The following is a 27,330-nucleotide window of genomic DNA, read 5'->3' as shown; positions in this document are numbered from 1 at the left end:
AGCAACATCAGCGTTTGCTTAAGGCAATGTTGGTAATATTTATACCTGAAAGGTGCCTTGTTTGACGTAAGTTTTTGGACATAAGACGTCAATAAAGATGTCACTAGGAAGTGATTGTCTATCAGTGCTCATTAGAGTTCTATTACTAATCAAAACATAAAAAGCGGGGCTTTCCCAGGTTGCTGAGATTTTATCTTGTTGAAGAACTCAGGGGCATATTATTAAGGGGGTTTATCTCTGCTTTTTTGGCTTTAAAAGCCAAGAAAGCGGAGATAAAATTATCTCCCTATTACCTAGCTGTCGCTAACACCAGTTAGCGACAGCTAGTAGGAGATAGCGACCATCTTGGGCCCCACTTTGCATGTCAGTGATATTTATCACTAATGACATGCAAAGTGGGCGTGCCAAGATGTTAGCGACTGAAAACAGTCGCTAACATCGCTATCTCCTATTACCAACTTTTGGAGATATTCGCGCTAAGCGCGAATATCTCCAAAAGCTAACACCTGCCCTGAGCAGTTCTTAGCCATGTTATCCAATGGGAGGTGGATAACATGGCTAAGAGCATTAGCTCGGTAATGCATGAATATCGCTGAATTTTCAGCGATATTCATGCATTGCGGCGATTTTTATCGCATTTGCGATAAACCTTGGTAATACCAGGGTCTATTTGCGGTAAACATCGCCGCAGCTCTGCGATAAATTTCTGTCTCTAACCAAGCAATAGCGATAATTATCGCTATTGCTTGGTAATATGCCCCTAAGAGTGTTAATCTAGGAATCTTAGATAGTAACTTCTGCTATGTCATTGCACTAATTAGCTGCAAAGGAAGTGGCAGAGGAAGTGATTATGAAATGTGGCTCTGTTCGTGTGAGGCCAGAGACGAGTTTCTGAATATTGCATTTGATCGGTTATGCCAATATAGGGGCATTAGGGGATTATAGCCGTATAGGGGCATACGGTCACAGTATCGATCAGGGTCCTAGATTAGAACGCAACACCCACTCCACGAATTCATGTCCATCAAATTACTAAAACTAGAGCAATAAGATGCATGTGTAACATTGCCCACCCCAAAATACATATATGCATTTGAAATAGGCGTATTTGTAATACGTGAAAATATAGGTACTGTACGTTTTTGAAGCATAGAAATCATTCAAAAATCATAGCATATGAAATCAATGAACGATTTTGCAAAAAGAATTACACATGAAATATCTCTGAATACAGAAAAGAAGGGCAAGATAATTTCATCACATATAAATGCATTGCAGCAAAATGTGCTAGAGGCTGGTGTAAAATTATTATGTCTCTAGATGTATCTAAAAATAGAAGTATAAGCTTCTGTTCTCTATGAATAGTTCTACTTTAAGCAAAGAATTTTTCGTGCCAGAAAAAAGGTGAATATTAAAAAGTGTTCAATTCAAAAGAATTATTGCTTGAACGGGGAAAATAGAGTTCCAACGCTTTTAGCAGTTTTTGTTGTTCAAAACTGAAGGCCGAATTCAGAGTTCATGAGAACGCTGTGTGTCGGAATGCTTCTCTAAAGTTATTGTTTCTGTTCGGGTGAGAACATCACATCAGACAGGCTCTCAAAGAATTGGTCTACAAAATCAGGTGACAGTTCGACCAAATTTGATAGTGCTGTAACTTGGCAGGTGTGAGAATGATTGCTGTCATCAAAGGCTGGATCAGCAAAGTTCACAGAACGTCGTACCTGGGTGATGTTGCTTTTGTCACTCGCTCCACTGTTACCACCTAGTCGTAGTACAGGAGTCTCAACGAATGCCGTCATCAGGATTGGTAGCCGCTGGGGACAACATAATGAGCGGCCGTTATCGGACTTAGAAAAGTATCGATATCCATTGGTACTGCTGATGGAAGTGAAAGACAGGTGTCCAACACGCACTCATCTCCGCATAGCATACATCGAAGTACAGGTAAGATGCAATTTTGCCATATCGGTCTGAATGAAAGGAACCAGGTCATGTTCAGATTTCTCAATAATAGGCCTACTTCGAACCACTGTTCTGTAAAATTATCATTCTACCCCAGGTTCTACTGTATGGGGTTCCCTTGTATATAACAAACACATGTTCAGATTTCTCAGCCTGGCCAATCCAAGGACTTTAGTTATTCTGTCCCGGTAGCGCACTGCTAGGATTGTTTCTTCCATTCCCATAGGAGTCATGTCTGAGCTGTGGCTTGCCATATTGGAGCAGGAGGGTCAAAAATAAAATCCCTGCTACAAGTCCCAAAAATAGGGGTATGCCGCCAAAAACAGAGTGGACAAAATTTGAAACGATTCCCAGAATTGCTTGAAATGGTGTTAGCAGTCCCGTAAAAATCGTCTTAAATATGCCTGGGATGCCTGTGGCACTAGACATGTTAAGGAGGTGGCTCAACATTTCTACGAAATGCACGGGGCAATTTGTTGATAAAAGGTCATGAACCTCCGTAGCTGTCCTTGCAACTAGGAGATCATACGTCTCTTCTGATGACGTGATGGGCACTGTTGTCTGCAAAAGCACAGACTTCATTTTGCTTAAAGTATCAATTCGTATAGAAGAGAAATGCAGACGAGGCCAGATGGGAGTCTCTATGTCTCCAGGGCCGCTCGGGAACAATGCTTGCATACAGCATTTGACCATGGAAGTTACGCTTACGAGATGCGCTTTCCCTGGCAAAAGGCCACAACATCTGTGATCCGTTCTTAGAATGTAACTCCCATTCGCGAGTTGCATAAAGAAAGGCTCTATCTGCGTTGCAGGTGTGACAAGCTGGTGGCATGAAAGGTTGTTAGAATTACCTTCACAGGCTCCGTGAAAATTAATACCCTGGCACAAAAGTATACCGCTTAGTGAAGATTTACAGTTTTCACCACTAATAAATAAATTTTTGTCGCTATCACTATAGCATGAATGTGTGTATGGTAATTTCCATGCTGACTTAACATATCCTTTACCCAATCGTTCATACTGGCCAGTAGGTATGTATTCAAGGCACTTTTTAAATCGGAAAGTTGTTATCGGAATTGTGATAATTCCGTGTATTATCCATTCAATGACAGGACTTTCTGACATTGCCAATGGTAATCTCTCAAGTTTTTCGATGCTCAGGATTGTATAGTCTGCTCCTTTCTGTGCCAAGCTGATTTGTTTATCAGTAAGGTTAAAAATGGAAAACAATGACGTTGTGTTGATTAAACGCCAAGGCACATAGCCTGAATGAAGATTTTGCAGAGTCCAGCCTAATTGTACAATAGAACATAATTGCGACTGGCCATGCTGTAACATTAGCAAGTCTCTGTCTATTATATCAAAGGCAGAGGATACAATATTGTCCAACGAATATATTCTGGAGGACAGAGTCATTAACCCATTGTCCACTACAGAAAGTGATTTTTCCAAATTAATATGATCAATTGCTCGTATTTTTTCTGCTGTTTCAATTTGTGTGACTTTCCAAGCTTCGTTGTATGCAGCATATATGCTGGCCGCTATGAAACGCTTTTGACGCTGTTTGCGTGGTCCCAAAATAAAATCGCGCAAATCAGCACCCTCTTTAAGTAAAGACAAGTGTTGCTTAATTTCAGCCAGTGTGGATGATCCTAGCCATTCGAGGCAGAGTTTCCCTACACTGTATGTTGTTACTATCCCTGGATGTTGTCTCTGGGAGTATATAGGGTCTTGTCTGGTCATTTTTAACCCCTGTGTTTTATTCAGGAATCTATCTTGACAGTTGTTTGTGTCAGTAGGCCAGATTAACCACTTTTTCCAATCAGGATGTGTTCTGTTAAAATGTAAAATTTTTGTTACGTCTATCTCAATATCTGTTGTTGTATTTTCAGGTATTGGTTTTGGAATATACGGTTTGTTTAGGTCTTTGATCTTAGCTAGGCCAAGACAGGATGTTTGGTGAATTGTGTCATTTAAAAACATCATTTGTTCTGGTATCATGCAGGTTCTGAATAATGCTTCTAGGCCTTGTACCTGCCAATCTTTCGTACCCCAAATGGTTTTTGTTTCAATGTTATTTTTCCAATAATCAAAACCAAATGTCATCATTTTTTCATAAAATGCTTCTGAATATATCAATTTAGTGTTTGTCAGCATTGTTTTCAATCCTGTTTTATCTAACAGTTTGTAATAAAACGTTTCTGCATCACTGGTGTTAAACCCTGAGAAGTACTTGAATTTCTCAAAGAATGTTTTAGAACTGCTTTTAGGTGGTGTAGCACAATGTTCCCATTGATTATACTTAAAAACATTTCTAGGCTGTGCTGATTTATGCAAATAATGATCGCCATAATGTGTAAAACAGAACATTTGTTCATAACTAGACGAACCTTGTAAATAATCATGTTCTGTGAATCTAGCTGACATTACTAAATCAGACATCATGTCATTAATACTGTTAAAGTCCCAATCATCAGAGAATGTACTAGGTTTTACAAAGTCACTTAAAGAAACCTTCAGTTGATGAGGATACTTCAGGATCTAGACCGGACCATAGATCTCATAGTCAGTTTTCTCCCATACTACCCCACCGGGTATAAGAATGGCTGTGACATTTACTGTTGACAGTTCTCTTTTTTTCACGTGGGATGATCTGTGTGGTTTGAGGACTAAGTTGATGTTCTGACTGGTGCACAGACAAAATATCGACTCCAAAATATCGAATGGACAAAATATCGAGTTAAAAATATCGACAATAATAAAATATCGAGAACAAAAATATCGTTGGTCAAAATATCGATTAAAATAATGATAAAAAAATATCGAGTACAAAAATATTGACTCCAAAAAATTGACAAGACAAAATATATATAAATAGTCAAAGTAACAAATTTCGATAATATGTAGAAAAAAGGTTAACATTTTTTTTTTTTATTAATAGTAATATAAATTGTAGTTAATGTTTAGGAGCGGGATGTTGGGTTAATAGGGGATAAGGGTGGGGAGTAATTTAAGAATAATTAATTAATTAATATACATTTGTAAATATTTTAATTAATAATTAATTGGTAATTAATTCATATTAATTAGTTAATTAATTATTATAATTGTGTACATATTTTTAATTAGTAATTAATTGGTAATTAAATAATATTAATTAGTTAATTACATTAATTAGAGTAATTTATTTATATATATAATTTTTAGTTATTGTTAATTATTTAATTGTGAAAAAATATTATTAATTATTAAATTAAATTAATTGCAGCTAATGTGCTAATATATTTACTTTATTGTTATTGTTAATTAATAATTAATTGGTAATTAAATAATATTAATTAATTTTGGGTGAAGGAGTTTTTTTAGGGTTCAGGGTCAGTTTTCAGTTTTTGGGTAAAGGGGTATTTTTAGGGTTCAGGGTCAGTTTTCAGTTTTTGGGTAAAGGGGTATTTTTAGGGTTCAGGGTCAGCTTTCAGTTTTTGGGTAAAGGGGTATTTTTAGGGTTCAGGGTCAGTTTTCAGTTTTTGGGTAAAGGGGTATTTTTAGGGTTCAGAGTCAGTTTTCAGTTTTTGGGTAAAGGGGTATTTTTAGGGTTCAGGGTCAGTTTTCAGTTTTTGGTTAAAGGGGTATTTTTAGGGTTCAGGGTCAGTTTTCAGTTTTTGGGTAAAGGGGTATTTTTAGGGTTCAGGGTCAGTTTTGGGCTTTTGGGTAAAGGGGTATTTTTAGTGTTCAGGGTCAGTTTTCCCTACTGTTGCACCCACTGGAGTGGGAATAGTAATTTTAACCCCTACGCTATCCAACGCTTTCCCTACGCTTGCACTCTTTGGAGTGGGAATAGTATTTTTTACACTTCTGCTATCGTACGGTAATATAATAGTATCTTATTTAATTATAGTATGTTACTATATATATATGTTTTAAGAAATAAGATTGTAAATTTTTTTTTTTATTATTTTCATTTATTATTTAAATATTATAAGTTAATTTAAGTATTTTTAAGTATATTTTAGTAATTAAATGGAAATATTATTTTAATTTAACACTGTTTTTAATAAAGTTGATATTTTTTACAACTATATTATTGTAAACGATATTTTGTACTCAATATTTTTGTACTTACCTGTTTGTAGATACAAACTCGATATTTTTTGACTGTTGATATTTTGTCCACGATATTTTTGCAAGTCGCTATTTTGTCCCCCGATATTATTTCAGTGATCCGTTCTGACTTGCTGTGTCCATTCAATTGTAATAAACTTTCCTAAAATTAAAACTAAAATTAGGCATAGTAGGAGTATGAATACCCCTGAAATAATCCAATGCTCAATCAACGGTGCATCCAGATATACTTCTTTGATTTGTTGAAAGAGTTCTGTTGCTTTTTCTTTAAAAGTCTTTTTTGTTTCTGGCATCACCTCGGGGTTACTTTGATCCTCGTAAAAGTTGTTGAAGTCGATGAAATAACCAGAGGCAGTTCTGTCAATTGTTGGGATTGTTCTTTCAATTTGTCCTTCGGTAGCACTTTCTGATGCCACATTATTGTAGACTGGTGTTTCTTGACGAACTGTTTCAATCCATGTCTCAAGAGTCACGAGTTCCATGGCATTATTGCATAGTCCTTCTCTGTGCACTGCAGGCTGATCGGATGTGATTAGTCTTTCAGTTTGAACCTCTTGGATTGTTGCAAGTTTGGGTATTCTGTTGCTTCTCCGGAGTCCACTGGGCCTACTGTTGATTATAGGCCTCATGCTTGTGGTTTTACCAGGTCGATTGATACAACTCTGTTCTCCTTTTTACCAGCAAGGGGCGGCAGTACTACTGATCTTGTTCCGGTGACTGCCAAGACAGGTACTGCTTTTCTGTAAGAAGGCCCAAATTCCTTCTTCACCACTATTTTTTCTCTGACTAGATCCCCAATCTTTGGAATCCAGACAGGCCTTGCTGGGGCTGTTGCTTGTGGTGCCTCGTCAGTGGTAGCTGGCTGTTGCTTTAACTTTGTGTTGCTTAAGAATTTTCTTGTTTCATTCAAGTCCTGTAAAACAGCCAAACGATCTTTGATGTCAAAGTCTGTTTTCTTATCTTGTACCACTGATACTTGACTATCTAAGTCCTAAACTCTCATTCTAGTTCCGAACAATAGTTCGTATGGGCTGAAACCTTTTAGAGAATTTCTTGGCAAATTATTAAGACTGATTTGGACACTTATTAGATGTTTGACCCACCCAGCACCCGAACCTAATACCTTCGCTGTTATAGATCGCTTTATGTCCCGGTTTTTTCTTTCTACCACACTGTTTCCTTCGGGGTGTGACGGACAAGAATACCGCAACCCAACTCCCATGCTGGCCATGGCCTCCTTATAAGCTCGAGAGCTGAAAGCAGGACCCTGGTCAGAATGGAACATGGCAATTGCGTATGTGCCGATAAAGACTCGCAGATCTTTTATAACCGTTCTGGCGTCAGCCGAGCGCTGGGGGCCACATTTTTTAAGTGTGTTTAGCCTTAATGATGTACAATTGGATGCTTTTCTCTTTTTTGATAGCGCGAATAGATTGCGTAATGCTTTCTATTTGGGCTTCTGACACTACGCTTGCCGGTTCTTCACTGCGATCTCTGTTGCAGTCTTCACAGTTTTTTGCAAACTCATGAATACCTTCACTCATTTCCAGCCACCAGTACTCTGATTCCAATTCTCTCAGAGAGTCCCTGATTGTTTGGTGTCTCAGACCCAACCCCATATGTGCTTCCTGTAACAGGAAGCCCCTCCAGTCCCTGTTTGGAATTACCCTATCCCCCACTTCAGGGATTCGAGCAAAAGGAACCGAGTTTGCATCGATTACGTATGCATAATTGAGTGGATAGTTCACGGGTAGTGCTGCACAGTCGCCTTTTACGGTCGTTTTTACTGCCAGCATGGTTTCCCCGTCTATGTATTTTTCTGTACGCTTTTTTGTGGCTACGGAAGCCGGTTTAGTTGCTTCCGCTGTGGCTGTATTAGCCAATGAATTCCCTGCAACGTGAACGCCATCACGTTGAAGACTCTGTGCGTGTATCACGTGAGTCTTTTGTAGTTCTTTCTGTAAAAGAGCTACCTGGTTCCAGAGCAATTTATGCTTTATTGTGGCACCTGTGTCATCTTTGTAACCGTTTTCAATCCAGCTCTGCAACTTATTATTGTAAGAGTTGACGCATAAATGAGAATCGCACACGATTAGTGTGGGGAATTCACGTTCTGCATTTTCGAGCGCCATCTTTAAACATCTGATTTCAGCTCTCTGAGCCGAACAGTTTCTTACTGATTCAGTATTTGTTATTTTCGGTCTGAATTTACCGCACAGCCAACGACCTTTAACAATCGCACAGGCTGCATCGTAGGATTTGCTCTCTACGTTGAAATGCTGTACGAATCTATCTGTATAGATTATTCAGGCGTACTGTGGGAGAGGCAGAAGTTCGATTGGCAGAGGATATTCTTCTTCATATTCTAAATCATTCAGTTCTTCGTATTGCGGGGCCAAATAGTATTTCACACCTTCCGCTCCAAGAGAATCTACATACTGTATCCATTTCGGATCCAGTGACACTGTAGGCTGGTTTACTGGGCTGAATAGCGCCTCAAAGGCGGATTCCGCTGTCAGGATATTAATCCTTTTGCCGTGTGCTAGTTCTCGTTCATTGGCTAATGCAATTTGCACTGCTTTCACAGTATTTTCTGTGGGACTGAATGTCTTTTCTACTTGTGTGTACAAGTGAGATTTAATTGAAATTGGTACCTTTTCTCCCTCATTAGAGGGTAGGTACGTGAATCCGCATCTTCCTAGGATGACTCGGATTACAAGATCACGTGTGTTGTCACGTGTATCTAATTTTGTTTTTGCTAACATGTCTGTTTGCAGTGATCTCAAAATTTCTGTGTGTTTTTGAGTCCAATTGATTTGTTTAAAATCAGGTTTAACCCCTTCGACGCTCATGACGAGCTCAGCTCGTCATAAGGGACACCTCCATACACTCATGACGAGCTGAGCTCGTCATGAACAATGGGTTTTACGGATTTTCAGCGCAGGGGGGTAAAATCATAAGAGTTGATGGTGTTAATTAGTTCGTAGAGAGGTTTAATTTATCTCTGCGTAATTTAGAATGTAAGTTCTTCCGAAATTCAGAAAACCTAGTATGGATTGTAAATTCTTCAGCGTTTTTGGAGCTTGGAGTACAGCGCACTTTTCTAAGAAGTTGTACGCTAGGCTTTTTCCTTCACTTGATAATTCGTATCCTAAAAATAATACTGTCAGATGGGCAATTCGAGACTTTTTAAAGTTGAATTTGTAACCCTCTGCTGCGAACCCAAGTATAATGGTGTTCACTCTTTTCAAGTGAGTATCCAAGTTGTCGTCTGTGAGATAGATATCATCTACGTAAGATAATGCCTCATCATCATATATTTGTAGTAACTCTATTACTCTAGCTGAGAATAGTCCTGGGCTGTTCTTGAATCCCTGTGGGAGCCTACAGAAATTTTTCTGAGACCCCATTACGGAGAAAGAGGTCAAGTACCTGCTTTCTGGTGCAATGTTTTGACAAAAGAATCCATTAGATATGTCTAATGTCATTTTATATTTTTTGCTAACCATGTTGTTCATTAGTGCAGCACTATGCAAATTTTGTACTGCAAATGTTTTGCAACATGCATTAAGGTGTCTGTAGTCCAAAACTAGATGATATGAATTGTCTGGCTTGGAGACAGGAAACAAAGGATTGTTCATTTGAGAGGTGCATGTTTCAATCACCCCCTGGTATTCAAGTTGATCTAAGATCTCCCTGACTTGTTTTTTAGCTTCTTGCTTAATGGGATACTGCCTTTGGGCAGTTGGTTCACTTTTTAACTGGATTTTGTGAGGAGGTGAGTCCTCATCCCATCCTACATGATTTTTATATAATGCCGGTGCCTGGGCTACTGCCCATTTCCTTGCATAAGTATATTTTTTGTGATTCGAGAAGGCAGGCATAATCATGTCTTTGCCACGAGGGCACTCCCTGACAAACTCTGGGGGCCAATCTTTTTCAGCTAACAGAACATCATAGCCTTTTGAGAGTTTATCCCAAAATAGACCTCTTATTTTCCTAGTCTTATCACCCTCTATACGCAATGTTATTTCGTATATCTTATGGGGCTCGCTAAGTCTGGTGTCGGCAGTTTCAACCTGAATGTATTCATCCGTGTCCACTGTCTCCAGATGACTCATCAAGATCTTGCGGGCTATAGTGATTTCTGCTGCACTGTCTTAACATTGTCTGTGCCCATTCCCCGTTTTTCAACTGTGTCCTCAGTATTCTCTGCATGGTTGATTACTCTAATACTGGCTACCTTCTTTTTTGGAAATTGAGATTTTTTACTCTGAGCAGGTTCCTTGTCTTTTGACTTGGTGTGCTCTCCTTGGTCTGACCGTCCTCTTCTTTCCGATTTCTGCGAAAAAGATCGAGAGGGACGTGTATCAATACTTTGATATCTATCAGGTTTTTTCAAATTATCCCTATTTCTAAGGTTATATCTTTTCTCAGAGGGCTCCCTCTAAGGAGACTGGTGTTCTCGAGTTGGAGTTCTTTCCCTCCATCGAAGAGACCTTCCTCTGGACTGGAAAACTTTTTTTCTTGGGAGTGGATTGTTTATTTCCATCCCAGCTCTTTTTAGGAGTATTTGAATTTTTTTTAATAAATAATTTTTCAGGATTTTCGAGCAGTTGGGGCGTTACTGGATTCCCACCCAAGCTGTCTCTACCTAATTCTTCATAGCATTTCTCTATGATTCTGGCAAGCTCGATCGGTTGATCTGTTATATCTGTTTCCTTCAACTTCTGGCGGATCGCCACAGATGCTGCTTCTCCCTTTATGTTGGCTAATAATATAGCCGAGACCTGCTTGAAGTCTTTCAGTCATTTCATACCAAGAGTTAAAGCAGGTTCTGACCCGTATTCATTTTGAATCTGTCTTAGTACATCTGGTATTACCGCCATAGACGGAACACCATGTGTTTTTGTGTAAATGGAAGCAAAGACTGTACCCCAAGTGTCACAGTCCTCCACGTGTGGTGCGATTCCCATAGGAAGGCAGATGGTCAAGATTCTGTGTTTCTCGATAGGGGTAGTATACGGAAATACTGCCTCTATTTGAGTGATTTTCTGCGCTAACCAGAAAGGAATTTGTTCCCGTTTTATGGGTGTTTTACCAAGACATGATTGTATGTTCTGTGGTGTGATTATATTAGTGTTCCCCTGGTGAGGGGTCAGCTGTGGTACATTAACAGCTGGTTGGACTGTTGCAGTCCGCATTACATATTGGACTAATTGCCTATGTATTTTTATAAGTGTTTTTAGCTGTACTAACAGCTCTTCTTTTGACATTTTTGCAATGTCCGGATGTGGTGTGTAGCTGGCTAGAACTGGCCACGTTGCTCCTGGTCTACCTAGTGGACCGAGCCTGGTAATATGATCATTATGTTTTAGGGCACCTTTAAACCAAAGTAAATGTTCTTGGTATTTTAGTGGGATTTCAGTCTCCTCGAAAGTAGCGTACTCTTCCGGTGGATCCTCTACTGTATAGTAGTGGAACTCGTGTGTTGCGGCGTTTGCAGCTGGAAATTTTATCCATGAATAGAATACCTCTGTCTGCCGATATTCGTGTGCCTCTATCACGAAGACGACTGTGCCACCTTGTGTGGTCAGTCCATTTTCTATAAGTTTTAACGTTATAGATTTTCTTGAATTGACCGGGATGATTATTGCATCCGGTTCAGTCTGTAGGAGACTCGTGTCTTCCTCTATTAGTAGGGTTGCCAATCTAGCTGCTTCCCTTTCTTCTTCACTGTCTGACATTTTGTTGTCAGGAAGGTTTTTGCAGAGCAGGTCTCCAAGGAGACAAAGATTAGGTGCACAATATTATGGAACACTGTATCCTTCAACGTTGAATAAACCAGAGATTTACATAGGAATCTCTTCCTACTGAGTTCGGGCGGATTTTAACCTTTCAACCACACCAGACGTCTATTGGAGTATTTATGGGAGAAAGGGGTCTGTGTGAAATATGCACAACTGAGTTACTCTAACGTCTTGCGTTAGTTTATCGCCTTACCAAACGTTGGGTGCCATGTAGTGTAGTTCCTATTTTCCCAATAGGCCCTGCGCATTGGAATAACATAAACAGTAGTATTGACGTAGAAGTGCGGATCTTCCAGGCCTCTACTGACTATGCTAAACTTAATTGGGTTTGTTACCAACTAGCTCAGAGGTCACTGGAAACTTTCTTGACTGAATAGGAAGTGATCAGCTTCCCTGGCACAACCAAGAAGGGATTCAGTTTTCCAACAACCGTGCAACAGGACAACTTTGCTCCTCAGATAAGAGTCAATCTCTAGAGTCGAGTGAACAATAGACAGTTATTTTACTCAGTCAGTGGTTGTGCAGATTACTTTCACAATATGTAGAGAATAGAGAGACGGGCGTTTTTAATAAAGGGTAACATTTATTGAACAGTCTTTCTTCTCGTACAAGAGAAATGAATTGCCACAATTGCAAGACTTGTTATTATAAAAAGTACGTACAGTAAGATGAGTATTGCGAAATAATACTGTAAAAGCATTGATATGGTTTCTTAGCCATACAATGGTTTAAAATGAATAAAACATATATACATTCATATATACATTAGGCTAAAATACTCAACTAGTGCTTCTAACTACGCCTACCCCAGTGTACCTGACCTAAGCCTAATACTTGGGAGGGGAGTAAGTAAGTAGCTTTAGTTAAGTTGGGTTTGCCAAGGTTTGCTTCAAGAATTCTCTCTAAGGGTTTAGTCAACACCATACCTCTGGAATAGAATGATGGAGGTCTGGTATCTCCTTCAGGGGCTCGATATCCCAGTCACCCGCAAGGGTAGGCTGGAAACGCCGGAGCTGGATTTCTCTGCAGGAGAAAAGACAGCGTCTCTCTCAGCGCGTCGAGGAAGAGGAGGGGCAGCGTGCGCGGGCTGCTTGCATCTGCTGGGCTCTTGCAGGGGGACGGCTGTTCAGCTCCTAAGTTCACCACACCATCGTTCGCTCATTAGCAGCGATAGCAGTAGCAATAGCAGCGATGGTATCATCAGCAACGAGACAGCAACTTCAGCGTTTGCTTAAGGCAATGTTGGTAATATTTATACCTGAAAGGAGCCTTGTTTGACGTAAGTTTTTGGACATAAGACGTCAATAAAGATGTCACTAGGAAGTGATCGTCTATCAGTGCTCATTAGAGTTCTATTACTAATCAAAACATAGCAAGCGGGGCTTTCCCAGGTTGCTGAGTTTTTATCTTGTTGAAGAACTCAGAGTGTTAATCTAGGAATCTTAGATAGTAACTTCTGCTATGTCATTGCACTAATTATCTGCAAAGGAAGTGGCAGAGGAAGCGATTCTGAAATGTGGCTCTGTTCGCGTGAGGCCAGAGACGAGTTTCTGAATATTGCATTTCATCGGTTATGCCAATATAGGGGCATAAGGGGATTATAGCCGTATAGGGGCATAAGGTCACAGTATTGATCAGGGTCCTAGATTAGAACGCAACAAGACTAGTGATGTACACCAATTACTGTGGGTCAAGTATAAATACAAGTTCAAATCCTCACAGCTGACCACCAATGTTAGATCTGGGTGTCTCTAGATGTCAGAGGTAGGTACCAATGTCCAAATAGGGATCCTTGCTTCTAGTCAGGGTAAGGGGGATACTAGTCAGGGAGAGGTGGATACACTCTTTGGATAACCCCTGCTCACCTCCTTGGTAGCTTGGCAGGAGCAGACCGGTTTATCAAAGGCAAAGTATAAAGTATTTGTACCAACACTCACAGTAACACAGTGAAAACACCACAAATGGACTCCACACCAGTTTCAAAAAATAAATATCTTTATCTAAACTACACAAGACCAAAACATCAAAAATCCAACATACACTGTTCCAAAAAAAGTCTTTTAAAAGAGTTCAAGGGTTTGCGTCAAAATAATCCACAGTTGTTTCCGTTTTAGCCCAAAGTACCTGTAGATGCGACAAAAGGTCCTAGCGGCAACTGCAGCATCTAAAGACAAGCGATGCATCACTCCTGAGAACCTGGGGAGGTGATGCGACAACCCCGCTGCACGCAGCAGGCGTATTGCAACAAATCCAGTCTGTATGGGGAGCGATGCAATACCTGGTATGATTTCCGGGGTACAGGTTCTCCTGCAGTAAGCGTCTCGCATAGGTACGATGCGCCGATATTCGGGGCGGTGGCGATCTTCGGTGCAGCGGCAATGCGCAGCGCAGCGTTGATCTTTTTCTGCCTTGGCCCCTAGATGTGTTGGCGCTGGACTCTGCGACGATGTTTGCAGTGATGGGATGCAGTCCGCAAGCAAGCGGTGCGATGGTTCTCAAAGTGACAACAGGCTCTGCGACGATATTCGCAGCTATAGGAATCTTCCCACACCGGGGAGATGCGCTCTGCAAGCCAACAAGGCGTCGGTTCTTGTAGCGGCAACAGGCTCTGCGATGATCTTTGCGGTGCCGGAAATTTCCTCACACTGTCGACGATGCGCACTGCTAGCGGGCGATGCGTGCAAATTGTAGATTTTCCTCTTTTCTTCATGTCCACCTCCCCAAACAGCGAGAAACAACCTCCAGAGGCCCCACAAATGGATCAAGCACTCTAGGCAGGTCAGAACTCACAAAGCAGAGTTCAGGGGGAAGCTGGGGGTGAAGACCCTTTGTTCCTGGGACTTCTTAACAGGGGGCCAGCTCTCCTCAGGCCCTTGGAGATCTCTTCAAGCAGGGGACACAGCAACAATAAAAGTCCTTCCCCTCTCCTTGGCAGAATAGCAACTGCAGGTCAGCCCACAAACACACAGCAGTACAGTCCTTCCTCTTCAGTCTTCCAGCTTTTCTCCTTGTCAGAGGTTCCTTCTTGATTCCAGGATGATCTAAAGTTCAGGGGTCTGGGTATTCCTTTTTATACCAATATTCTCTTTGTTCTCTGAAGGCAGAGATGCCTTTGCCTAGTCCAAACCTGTTCTGGTAAGTCCTGGAGCACTCTGTTTACATGACTCCTTCTTTCCTTTGAGAGAGTAAGGGGCAGGGCTGTCAGCCGCTCAGCAGGAGGTGGAGTCAGCACTGTGGAAGGCTGGAAGGCAGGCATAGCCCTATTCAGGCCCAGGTGCTATTCCCTCCCACATCTAAAGATGCAGATGAAGCTGTTCATCCTAGTGCTGACTCTCCCAGCCTCCTGGAACCACCAGAGCCCCTGTCACTCAAAAACCAGACTGTCAATTCACAAACAGGCCAAGGCACACAGAAAGGTCAGACAAGAAAACAGCCACTTTCTAAAAGTGCTGTTTTCAAACACATGGTTTAAAAACCATCCTTTCTAAAATATGGGTTATTAAATTCTGAGTTCAGGGATGCCAGACTTTAATTTTCTATCTTGCTCCTATGGGAAGATATGCAGGTAAACATTGTACACAGCATCCACCATTCTAGCCTATGGGCAAGATAGCCTTTCAATAGTGAAAAACGAAATCGGCAGTATTTCACTATCAGAGCATGTCACCTAAACTCGTACATGTTCTACCTTTCACATACACTGCACCCTGCCGAGGGGGGGTACCTTGGGCCTTCCATAGGGGTGTACAATGTGCACAGAAAGGGAAGGTTTAGGCCTGGCCAGTTGGGACACCGGCACTGCGGTGGCAGGCCTAAGATACCATTTTAGGACTACTCATGTGGGTGGTGTAGTAAAGGAAGATGCAGAGTCCACTGTAGAAGATAGGTTCCTTTATTGTAAGTTCCTTCCAAGTTATTAAGTACAGAAGTAGACAAGTAAAACCCCACCAGGAGCTAGCTGTTAGCAGCTCAGCCTGAGATGACCAACTGCCACAGACAGGAAGATAGAGACACTGTGAGCCAGAGAGAGTCACCCAGGCATTCTATTATGTCACAGATGACATAGGACAGTCTATCAGGTGAAGAGCATAAGAGAGGACATTTACTACACATCCTCTTTACTTATGGAATAGGAACAGAACAGAGAAGACAATAGGCAAGATACCTCAAATGCAACATCAGCAGAAAAGTACATGAATGAACCAAATGAGATAACATTAGCATGAGGTATCATTAGCAGAAATGTGAACAAAGAAAACTAAATTGTAATACTATATGCCTCTTCCCACTCCCTTAACGAACCAAAGCAGCTAAGCTAAGTGGTCACACTCATAACCTCCCCACACATGGGTACACCACAGGGAAAAGACCCTAGAACAAAGGTGAGTGTAGACGGAGACGCTAGAGAGAGACACAATAGGGGTAAAATTCACTCAAGACAAACCCCTTTCACAAAAATCCATTAAAGAAAAATAATCTTTTCAAAGAACTAAAACGTCCCCTGGAAAAGACATGCTGACACTAAAGATATGTTAAATTAACTGCTCAAAGTCTCACCAAAAAGAAACCCTGGCCACGAATTACAAGAAGGTAGACTTCGACCAGAACATAGTGTACAGTTTCACCAAAAACAGGGGACAACGCAGAGTATGAGGAATGAACTACCTGCAAACACTCAACCTCCCCTGAAGAGGGTACACCGCAGGATAGGAACCCTGGGAAGAAAAATAGGGCAAGGACTACCCGCAAACAGACATACGCCCCTGAAAAGGGTACACTGCAGGGCAGTCTCCTGGGAAGAAAAATGGGGCATGGACTACCCGCAAACAGACAACCTCCCCTGAAAAGGGTACACCGCAGGGCAATAACCCTGGGAATAAAAATGGGGCAATGACTACCCGCAAAAACCACAAGGTGGGGCATGGACTACCCACAAAAACACAACCTCCCCTGAGTAGGGTACACCACAGGAAAAAAAACCCTGGGAACAAAAATGGGGCATGGACTACCCACAGACACAACTAGATGGGGCATGGACTACCCGCAAACTACCACTACATTGGGCATGGACTACCCACACACACACAACCTCCCCTGAAAAGGGTACATCGCAGGACAATACCTGGGAACCAAAATGGGGCATGGACTACCCGCACACACCACTACCTCAGAAAACTAAAAGAAATGGGCATTGACTACCCCCCACAACCTCCCCAAATTAACGGGTACACACTCTAAGTGAAGACAAAATAAGGACACAAACCAATTGACAGTACACTGCAGTCACGAGCTGAGCAGAATACTCACTGTCACACAACCCACATGGATTAAAAGAGAGTACACACCCACAACTTCACCAAAGTGTACATTATGTGTTAAGCCACACAGCAGTTGCCACATCCCTTACACAAAAACAAAATGAATATAGGCATTACAATGACTGGTGATCAGTCTTTCCCTCAATATCCAGTCAAAACTTCACACAGCTGCCAGCACACAAAATTAAACACTGGAGTCCTTTCTGTGTGTAAGCTCATCTACAACATGCACTGAGAAGCTAAGCATTTCGATGAATAAATAAACAAACAAAAGACTTTAGTTCTGGTGAGCGGTCTCTCACCCGGGTATCCCGCACACAGGTCCTTGAAGTCAGGGCTGAAACTTGCCACCAAAAGTAAAGCGTGAGGCAGACTGAAATATCCAAAGTGAAGACGAAAGTTGTGGTGCTCCGCTTCTTGTCCAACCAAAACAACTCGTGACCGATGAGTTGCCCTAACTCACAGCAACTTGAAAACGTGGCACCGAACATGCAGGCAAAAGTTCTTATAGTTCTGGAGGTAAAACAAAACACTACATTTTGCGCGACATTCGCCACACTGAGGTACAAAAGAACGTAAGCCACAGCACCAAACACGCTCGTAGACATTACCGGAACAGCACTGAGACAATCCAAGATGGTGGCACGCTGTTACGCTTGCGCCAGATGGCTCATGACAAAGACGTCCAGAGCAAAGCGTCCACCAGGAAGAGGCAGCGTGATGATGCGCTTAACGCGTCTTTGCAGGAAAACGTCACAAGAAGGAATTGGAACATGAAGATCGTCGCTTACTCACTGGAGCATAGCAAAGACGTCATCATTCGGATGGCAGCAGAGGAACACAGAAGAACACAGCGGACCAACGGTCAGCCAACGGTCAACGGCGTACAATGAGGTAGGAAAGTGAACGCCGCAACTGCGCTGCAAATACAACAAACCAGCGTAATAGGCAGGTTACCACAGAAAGCCAGTTAACCTCTACACACTACTGAGCGGCCCTACAAGGGGTGTGTGTCAGAGATGCCACAACAGTGAGCTCACCTTCAGAGCGATATGCTGAAAGACGTGGCAAATACAAGAGATGATTCTTTTAGGAGGTTCAAAAGACGTAGAGAGGCAGCAGGGTGTTCAGGCCAGCTGGAACTCTGACGCTTTTTATGCTGGAAGGAGTCAAACACTTTTGTGCCTTGAAGCAGTCCAAAACACAGTAGAAAACACCTTGTTACTTCGCAGCTCCTTGACAATTAAACGCAGGTTGCAGGCTGTTCAGAGACACGCAGACATGAACAAAAAGACACACGCCCAGGGTGCAGGCTATCTAGGTGAAACACGACACTGGTGGGGTCAGCTGGGCATTAACTTTAGTTTAAATGCGAATTTTCCTCAATTCTTAAAGACTTGGATTCTTTACTCTGTAGTTGCTTGATTAATTCCTTATTCTTAACTGCACGCGTAGATCAATCCAGTTCAAAAACGTCACCAAAATGTAGTAAAGGAAGATGCAGAGTCCACTGTAGAAGATAGGTTCCTTTATTGTAAGTTCCTTCCAAGCTATTAAGTACAGAAGTAGACAAGTAAAATCCCACCAGGAGGTAGCTGTTAGCAGCTCAGCCTGAGATGACCAACTGCCACAGACAGGAAGATAGAGACACTGTGAGCCAGAGAGAGTCACCCAGTCATTCTATTATGTCACAGATGACATAGGACAGTCTATCAGGTGAAGAGCATTAGAGAGGACATTTACTACAGGTGGCACAATCAGTGCTGCAGGCCCACTAGTAGCATTTGAATCACCAGCCCTGGCACACTCAGTGCACCTTACTAGGGAGCTACAGGTAAAACAAATATGCCAATCATGGATAACCAATTATAATTACAATTTATACAGGGAGCATATGCACTTTAGCACTGATCAGCATTGGTAAAGTGCCCAGAGTCCTATTGTCAACAACCACAGTTCAGGAAAAACAAGGGAGGAAGAAGAAAATAGTTTGGGAAAAACCCTGCAAAAAGGGCCATTTCCAACAATCCCAAACTCTTTATTATAATAGTTGATAATTAACCAGGTTTATTCTTTCCTATAATCAAGTTGAAGGAGCTGGAAATGGCTACTTGGAGAGCCGACCTACCTGATTTGAAAGGGTATGGTGTTAGAAATTTGGGTTATTAGAACCCCCTTCGCCCTACCAGAGAGTAATGGAATTGCGGGGTGTGAAAGATACGAAACCCAGGAAAAAAGACTGGATCTTTAGCTCACGTCTCCTGAAAGAATATAATCTCCAGTGATTGCCAAAGATTTTGCCAATGGGGTTTCCTAACTTGGAGGCTAATCCTGCCACATTCCAGGATGCCAAAGTGGTCCTAATTTCCTCTGTGACAGTCAGGAAATGTATAATACTCAGGGCAGTCTCCTGTATACTGGGGACAGGGGTTACTGCTATAAAAGACCTCTCTACAGATAGAGGGGTTCATGAGATCACCTGTGAACTGAGCACTGGAGGAGCCAGTGTAATTACCCTCCCTATTAATAGGAGGGCTGGTGGGGTTAGTCATCCAAACAATTCCAAGTCTGAAATAGCTGGGAATCTGTTTAGCAGCCTTATCAAAACTAGTGTTGGAATCCTTGTTACATCATAAAGAAGGTGTGTTCCGGCATTAATCTGACCATATGACCCATGCCTGACATTGTACCCTGCTTACAGAAATGGTACAATCTGCGAGGCCATAGGAGAAAGATTATCTAAGAGCAAATGTCCTGTAGAGGCATTATTAAAGTTAATCACCATGCAATCATCAGTTATGGATTTACTTGTACTGCCCACCCACTCCACTCTCTTGGCCATGATAGTTTTATCAGCCAGTTGGTGACTCCCCATTTCTGAATCCTTAAGATTGTCTGTTAGCCAATGAAGACATTTGTCCATTAACTGTCATGTAGATTCACTCTGGGCTTCCCGGAGGGGAGAACCATTCGCCAGGACCAGTACCAGTACCAGTACCAGTTCCAGGGGGAAGGCTGCTGGTGGAAGGTGAAGAGCTTGATGCGTGTTGGTATCTGCTGCTTCTGAATAGTTATCTTGTATTCCTGCTGACTGAATGACCCCTCTTGTGTCCTCCTGGACTGTTGGTAAATGCCGGAATATCTCCCTAATACTCCTCTCTTGGGGGCTCCGAGCCTACCGTGAAGTATTAGGGTTTGGAGTACTAATTGAAGGCTGTGCTAAGACCCTGGTGATGACGACCAGTGGAATTGACATTGTCGGTAAAATAGATGGTCCCTGGACCTCATTTGGTTGAACTGGGTTTCAGTTTGTGGGTACTTCTGGAAGGTGGTCTCTTGGGGGCTGTGCTCAGGATAGTAGTAGGTGGTTTAATTAAAATAGGGTCCAGTATAATGTTTATCCTTTTGCTCACTTCTGTCCATACTATATCATCCGGAACTGGTTGTAACAATAAAATATTAGGTGATACTTGGGAAGCTGGTGTTATAAAATTTTCTGTGCGTTGGATTGTGGGCCTTAAGTTTTGGGGGCACAGGTTATTTTAGGTTGTTTTGTCTTTAGAGCACTCCCCGCTCTGCAACGCTTGGCAGGCGGATTATGCATGGAGTCCTTTGGGGAGAGATTAGGGGGAGAAATATCCTGCCCCCTCCTTGCTGTAACCAAAGGAGTTAAATTAGGAGTAACCCTGGGCGTAGTTCGCATAGTAGCGCTATGCGTAGCTACGCAAAGTGCACTTTGCACTACAGGAAATACGCGTGGCACTATGCGAACTGCGTAGTGCACTGTTCGCGATGACTGCACAGTGCCGGATGCTTGCCACACTCTGCAATCACCGAAATTGGCATCTTGCACAGTGGGAGCTGTCGTTTTCTGCCACTCAAGTAGATTTTTACTCGAGCCGCAGCTTTCTCAACACGGACTTGTAGTTTCTCATCGTGAGTGATCGCGAGCATACTCAACCACTCGCAATGAGAAACCAGACCTTTCCGCGTTGAGAATCTTACCGGGAGGTTTATTTTCCAAGCTCGTGATCGGCAACTTGATGTTGATCGCGAACGAGGAAAAAGTCTTGCCGGGATGTCATTTTGCTCGCTCGCTGTTGCCAACTTGACATTGAGGACCACGAGCAAGCAAAAAATGACTGCGATCCTATGCTACGCGTGTTTGCACTGTGGTACGTGGAATTCACATAGTGCAAAGTAGCGCAAACTTTGCAAACTACGTAGTGTAGTGCTGCACCAAGGCTTAATTAGGAGGGGGAGGCCCACATTGACCTGGCAGGAGATCCAATGATGTTATCAGTAATGGTGGCTGAGTGACAGGTAACGACTTGTTTGCACTACCTGTAAGCAACCCCGGAGTAAAAAGGAGCCGTCCCATTGATAAACGCATTTCGGTTAACACTATTTCGTGAGAAAGGACACTTGCCACTCTAATCAAAAACGAGTCCAAGGTCTCTCCCACCCCTCCTCTAGTTTTCCCGCCAATCACTTTCTTTTCACCATAATTACAACTATGTATAAGAATACCTTATCTCAGACACAGATGTTGGAGGGGGTGCCAGCTCAGTGTCTTCCGGGCTCCGATGGGCGTGGATGGGTCCGCCCTTGGCCTGGGCTTTGTCCGGGCGCATCCCGCGCTGCGGGTGCTCAACGTGCTTTTACAGTGCTTGAAGGCAGTAGAGGAAGCAGGAATCCGGTGGCTGGGGGAGCTGGGAAATGCAGTCTGCTCCCCCCACGTCACATCCAGCCAACACCCTGGGATTATATATAGCTCCCCTTGCTCCCAGAGCTAGACAGTCTTTTAAGAATATCCACACAAGTTCTGCCTCAGGTTTGCACCAGGAAACAGTATCGAAGGGCCAAACTAATGGCATGATCCATATGTGTTAAATCTGCTCTAGTGTAGCATATTATAAATGAACAGTGCTCCCTAGGAACTGATAGTAGTCTACAAAGAAAGCCATTCTCAAGCCGATAGAGTGTGTCTGTATTGCAATATCCCCAAATTCCTGCTTCACAAAGCCCCACCAATAAATGTTAACTTTTATAGTTCTAAAGCATTTTTCTCGCTATTTTTGGCCTAACTTTTTAGGGAACCGAAAAATAACCTCAACTACTCTACTAACTTGTGCCTTGGAGGTTAAGAGTCGACCTCTTAATGCAGCATTAAAAGAGATTACCAGGAAATTAAAGGTCTTAAAGTTACCTAGTTGAGTACCTCAACATGATACGAGTTACTCTTGGTGTTACGGGGGCAGCTAGACATAAAGAATGATTTATAACAATTCCCCTTAAGATATAAATCTTTGATGAAGGTCAGGAATATATCTAACAACAATTTTAGACCATTTGCTGTTTTTGTGATAAATAGTGTCTAATTTGCATGAAGAAAAATGTGGGTCGAATGATTCTCCATCTGAGGTGAGTTCTAGTCCCTAAGTCAAAGATGTGTGTACACTCCAATAATGGATAACAAAACAAAAAAGCCAACAGAATCATGACATGTCACACACCCTGGTTTGCGCTAATGGGAGAGGTGCATTCTCACAGTGGGCCTTAACGGAACTTGACTTAAGAACCACAATATAGTTTCCTTAGCAGGGTAACTGGTTCCTTTTCCACCTCTATATTTTCTTTCAAGGACCAAAGCTTGGAGACATTTACCAATTGGAAAGCAAAAAAGAGTTACGTGAATATCTCGGTCCTCTTTTCTGAATAAGGTATTCATGTTAACCTTCCACAAATGTAAATGTGGGCCTTGCATTACAGCATTCAAAATGGTTGTGACATGCGTGGCCCATACTGGAATGTTCTTTTTAAAGAAATCTATCAGAACACTCTCCGGAGCAAGAGCCTTCAATGAAGGGCTCCTTTATATTGCCAATGCTACCTCGTTTGCAGTGATTGATTTACTAAGTGCTTGGAGTTCTGGGGTATCTAAATATATGTTCTCAACTTTTCTGGGTAGTGACCCATCTGGCAATTCAGAAAATGATGTTTTTTGTTTTTTTTTTAAAAAATGATTCACCCACAGCTTGGCTGGGATTAAGGACATCACCCCTAGGGATGGGTTGTCAAAAAGTAAGGGGGGTATTGCTTTCCAAAATCCGGAGTTTTGTTATCCTTGGCCTTTCCCTGTTTCTAAAAGATCAACCCAAGCTTTATTTCTCAGTTCTTTACATTTTACAAGGACTGATTTATATGAACACCTTGCGTTAGGAACTCCAAGTTTAGACTTTAGGACAGAGCAAGATGAAGTCAGTGTGAGCCCGTGCTCACGGCCGCCATGCCAGCCACCGGACTTCGAGGTGATCGGCTACCTGCCCTGCGCACGCATCAGTGATGCTGGGATCCCAGGTGCACAGAGTTTCGAGGCAGCGGAGGATGCAGCGGGACCTGCTCGGAGCTATAGGGCCGCTCGGGGCACTTTTCAAGACGGTGGAGAGATGTTTTAGGAAAGAGGATTGCCCCGCGGACTTGCTGGTTTTCTCAGCGGCTAAATTAGAAGTCTTTCCATTACACGTGGTTTGCATGTACAATGGACACGAGAGACAGATACCCAGCGAGCGCTTGAGCAAACGGGCAGAGAGGCGCCGTGCTGAGTTGCAGGCAGTGTACCTTCGAAGTCTGAGCTCTCTGCCCCTGGCAAATACGGTGCTGACAACGTTGTACGGACTCTGGGGGCAGTGCAGAACATTGGAGAGACCCAGATTTGACAAGGGCAGCAGAGTAAAAAGAATGAGTCACTGCGGAATCAAGGAAGGTCTATGGACAAAGACACCCATCGCAGCACAAGAAACACGCAATGTCTTAATATAGCTGATGCCTCTTCTCAGCAGGACAGTGCTAGTGGCAACATCAGTCAAACCCCTGCTGACAGTCTGGATGCCAGTAATGCCCCCCCTAGCCTGGATGCCCTCCCCAGCCTGCCAGTCAACCAGCACAGCTCAGCGGAGCCTTCTCTCTCACTACATACCCCAACCGAAGAACATGACCATGCACTTGGCTCCTCTAAGCCCCCCAACCCTCTCTTAACCCCACTTCCCACTGAGGGTGAAACCTGGAATCAGATTAAGGAAATATCGGCAATGGATCACTGAAATAATATCGAGGGACAAAATATCGACTTGCCAAAATATCGTGGACAAAATATCGACAGTCAAAATATCGAGTTTGTATCTACAACCAGGTAAGTACAAAAATATCGAGTACAAAATATCGTTAACAATAATATAGATGTAAAAAATATCGACTTTATTAAAAACAGTGTTAAATTAAATTAATATTAAATTGTAATTACTAAAATATACTTAAAAATACTTAAATTAAATTATAATAATTAAATAATAAATGAAAATAATAAAAATAATTTTTTACAATCTTATTTGTTGACCCTGGACCCTAAAATATACCCCTTTACCCAAAAACCCAAAACTGACCCTGAACCCTAAAAATACCCCTTTACCCAAAAACTAAAAACTGACCCTGAACCCTAAAAATGCCCCTTTACCCAAAAACTGAAAACTGACCCTGAACCCTAAAAATGCCCCTTTACCCAAAAACTGAAAACTGACCTTGAACCCTAAAAATGCCCCTTTACCCAAAAACTGAAAACTGACCCTGAACCCTAAAAATGCCCCTTTACCCAAAAACTGAAAACTGACCTTGAACCCTAAAAATGCCCCTTTACCCAAAAACTGAAAACTGACCCTGAACCCTAAAAATGCCCCTTTACCCAAAAACTAAAAACTGACCATGAACCCTAAAAATGCCCCTTTACCCAAAAACAGAAAACTGACCCTGAACCCTAAAAATGCCCCTTTACCCAAAAACTAAAAACTGACCCTGAACCCTAAAAATGCCCCTTTACCCAAAAACTGAAAACTGACATTGAACCCTAAAAATACCCCTTTACCCAAAAACTGAAAACTGACCCTGAACCCTAAAAATACTCCTTTACCCAAAATGTATCAATATTATTTAATTACCAAATAATTATTAATTAACAATAACAATAAAGTAAATATATTAGCACATTAGCTGTAATTATTTTAATAATTAATATTATTTTTTCCCAATTAATTACTTAACAATAACACAAAATTATATATATTAAAATGTACTCTAATTAATGTAATTAACTAATTACAATTAATTAATTACCAATTAATTACTAATACAAAATATGTACAAAATTATATTAATTAATTAACTAATTATTATTAATTAATTATCAATTAATTATTAATTATAAATATTTACAAACATATATTAATTAATGAATTATTATTAAATTACTTCCCACCCTATTCCCCTATAAACCCACAACCCGCTACAGAATTACATTACGCAATTATTAAAAAAACAAAATTCATTTAATAAAATATTTTATAACATTAATACACACTTTTCACACATATTATTACATAAAAATACACTATAAAATATTATATATTATTAAAAATTCGATATTTTTGCTATCTATATTTTATACAGTCGATATTACTTCACTTACCTGAAAAACGATATTTTTGTAGTCGATATTATGTCCAGTCGATATTTTGTCCAGTCTATATTTAAAACTCGATATTATGTCCAGTCGATATTTTGGAGTCGATATTTTGTCTGTGCACCATCGGCAATACTCTATGTACACCTTTTGATAACCTCAATACCAGGGATCTCTCCACAGGGACGGAAGCAGCCATCCGAAACCTGGAAGTTCCTCCTGGCACCACTGCCCCTTGGACTCCAGAAATTGGTCAGGAGGATTTCTACTCGGTTTCGGACAGTACCCCGAGCTCATCAGGGGAAGGTGAGACGGAAGAAGAAGATGAAGACAACACTAACAGCGCTAGCGAAGAGGAAAGTGAGGCCTCCCGTGATAATACTGGCACGGCCGTCCGCCCTAAAAAATCAAGGAATAAGATCACACGGAGAAGCCAGCTTAAATGGGACTATTCGGACTCGCAGATGTCCTATCATCTAGAAGAAGATGAACCGACCCAATCACAATCCCAATCACAATCACAGTGGCGCAGCCCAAGAAAGCTACAAACCAAAGTTAATGAGACAATGAAGCCTCACTTACTGCCATACTCACCTTGATTAAAGACTTCCAGGAGGAGGTGAGAGGTGAAAATCGAGCAGCTAAAAACGCAGCAAAGAAATTACAGGGCGGTCTCAGGCGGCTGAATAAAACTTGCACAGATATTAGCGAGCGAGTGGGCATGGTCGAGGCTAGGACGGAACATCTGGAAACCGAAGCAGTGGCAACCAAACAGGTCACTGATTCCAACTCTGCTTGCCTTACGGATCTTATGGTGAAAATGGAAGAGCATGAAAACCGTCAACGCCGGAATAACCTGCGCCTGCTGGGGATTCCAGAAGAAAAAGGAGGGGGAAGACCCCAGACAGTTCATTGTCAAGATACTGCAAGACTCTTTCCCAGAGCATTCTGACTGGGATTGGGATCGCGAAGTGCAGCGAGCTCACCGGTTTTCCTTTTTTCTGAAAAGGCAATACAATAACGGCAATGTAACTGAAGATCAGCCTCGGGTCTTCCTTGTATATTTTGCCAACTTTCTCCTGAGGCAACTGGTGTATGACAAGGCTCGCCCCAACTCAAAAAAAGGGGCTCATGGAATTACCTTTTTCTTCAAACCGGACTTTTGCCACCAGACTGTCGAGCGCAGATGGCATCTGCGGCAGCTGATTTCTTACTTGCAACAACTAGGCGCGGAGGTGTATTTCATGAACCCGGCTAGGCTGAAGGTTATCCTGCATGGTACTACCAAGGTTTTTACATCCGAAATTAAAGCCAAAGAGTACTTGGAAGAGATTAAACTCAAGAAAGGACATAAAGGGATATAATGATTTGATTGGCTACTCTGATGCTAATCTGATGCTATCTCTTTTTTTTTTTAGAGGGGAAGAAAATCACTGACAGACATAGTCTCTACTGTGTATGCATATACCCTCTGGGTATATTTTCTCTGGCCTTGCCCTTTTTTTTCTCTCTCTTTCATCTTTTTACATCCTCTTAGAACTTTGATTCCTCTGGTGGGGAAAGGGGCGGTGAAAGGACTAGAGGGAAGATTGTAACACAAAATAAATTA

The sequence above is a fragment of the Lissotriton vulgaris genome, chromosome 12 (genome assembly GCF_964263255.1).
Source record: "Lissotriton vulgaris chromosome 12, aLisVul1.2, whole genome shotgun sequence".
NCBI classification, from domain to species: domain Eukaryota; kingdom Metazoa; phylum Chordata; class Amphibia; order Caudata; family Salamandridae; genus Lissotriton; species Lissotriton vulgaris.
This window is presented reverse-complemented; position numbering follows the sequence as displayed.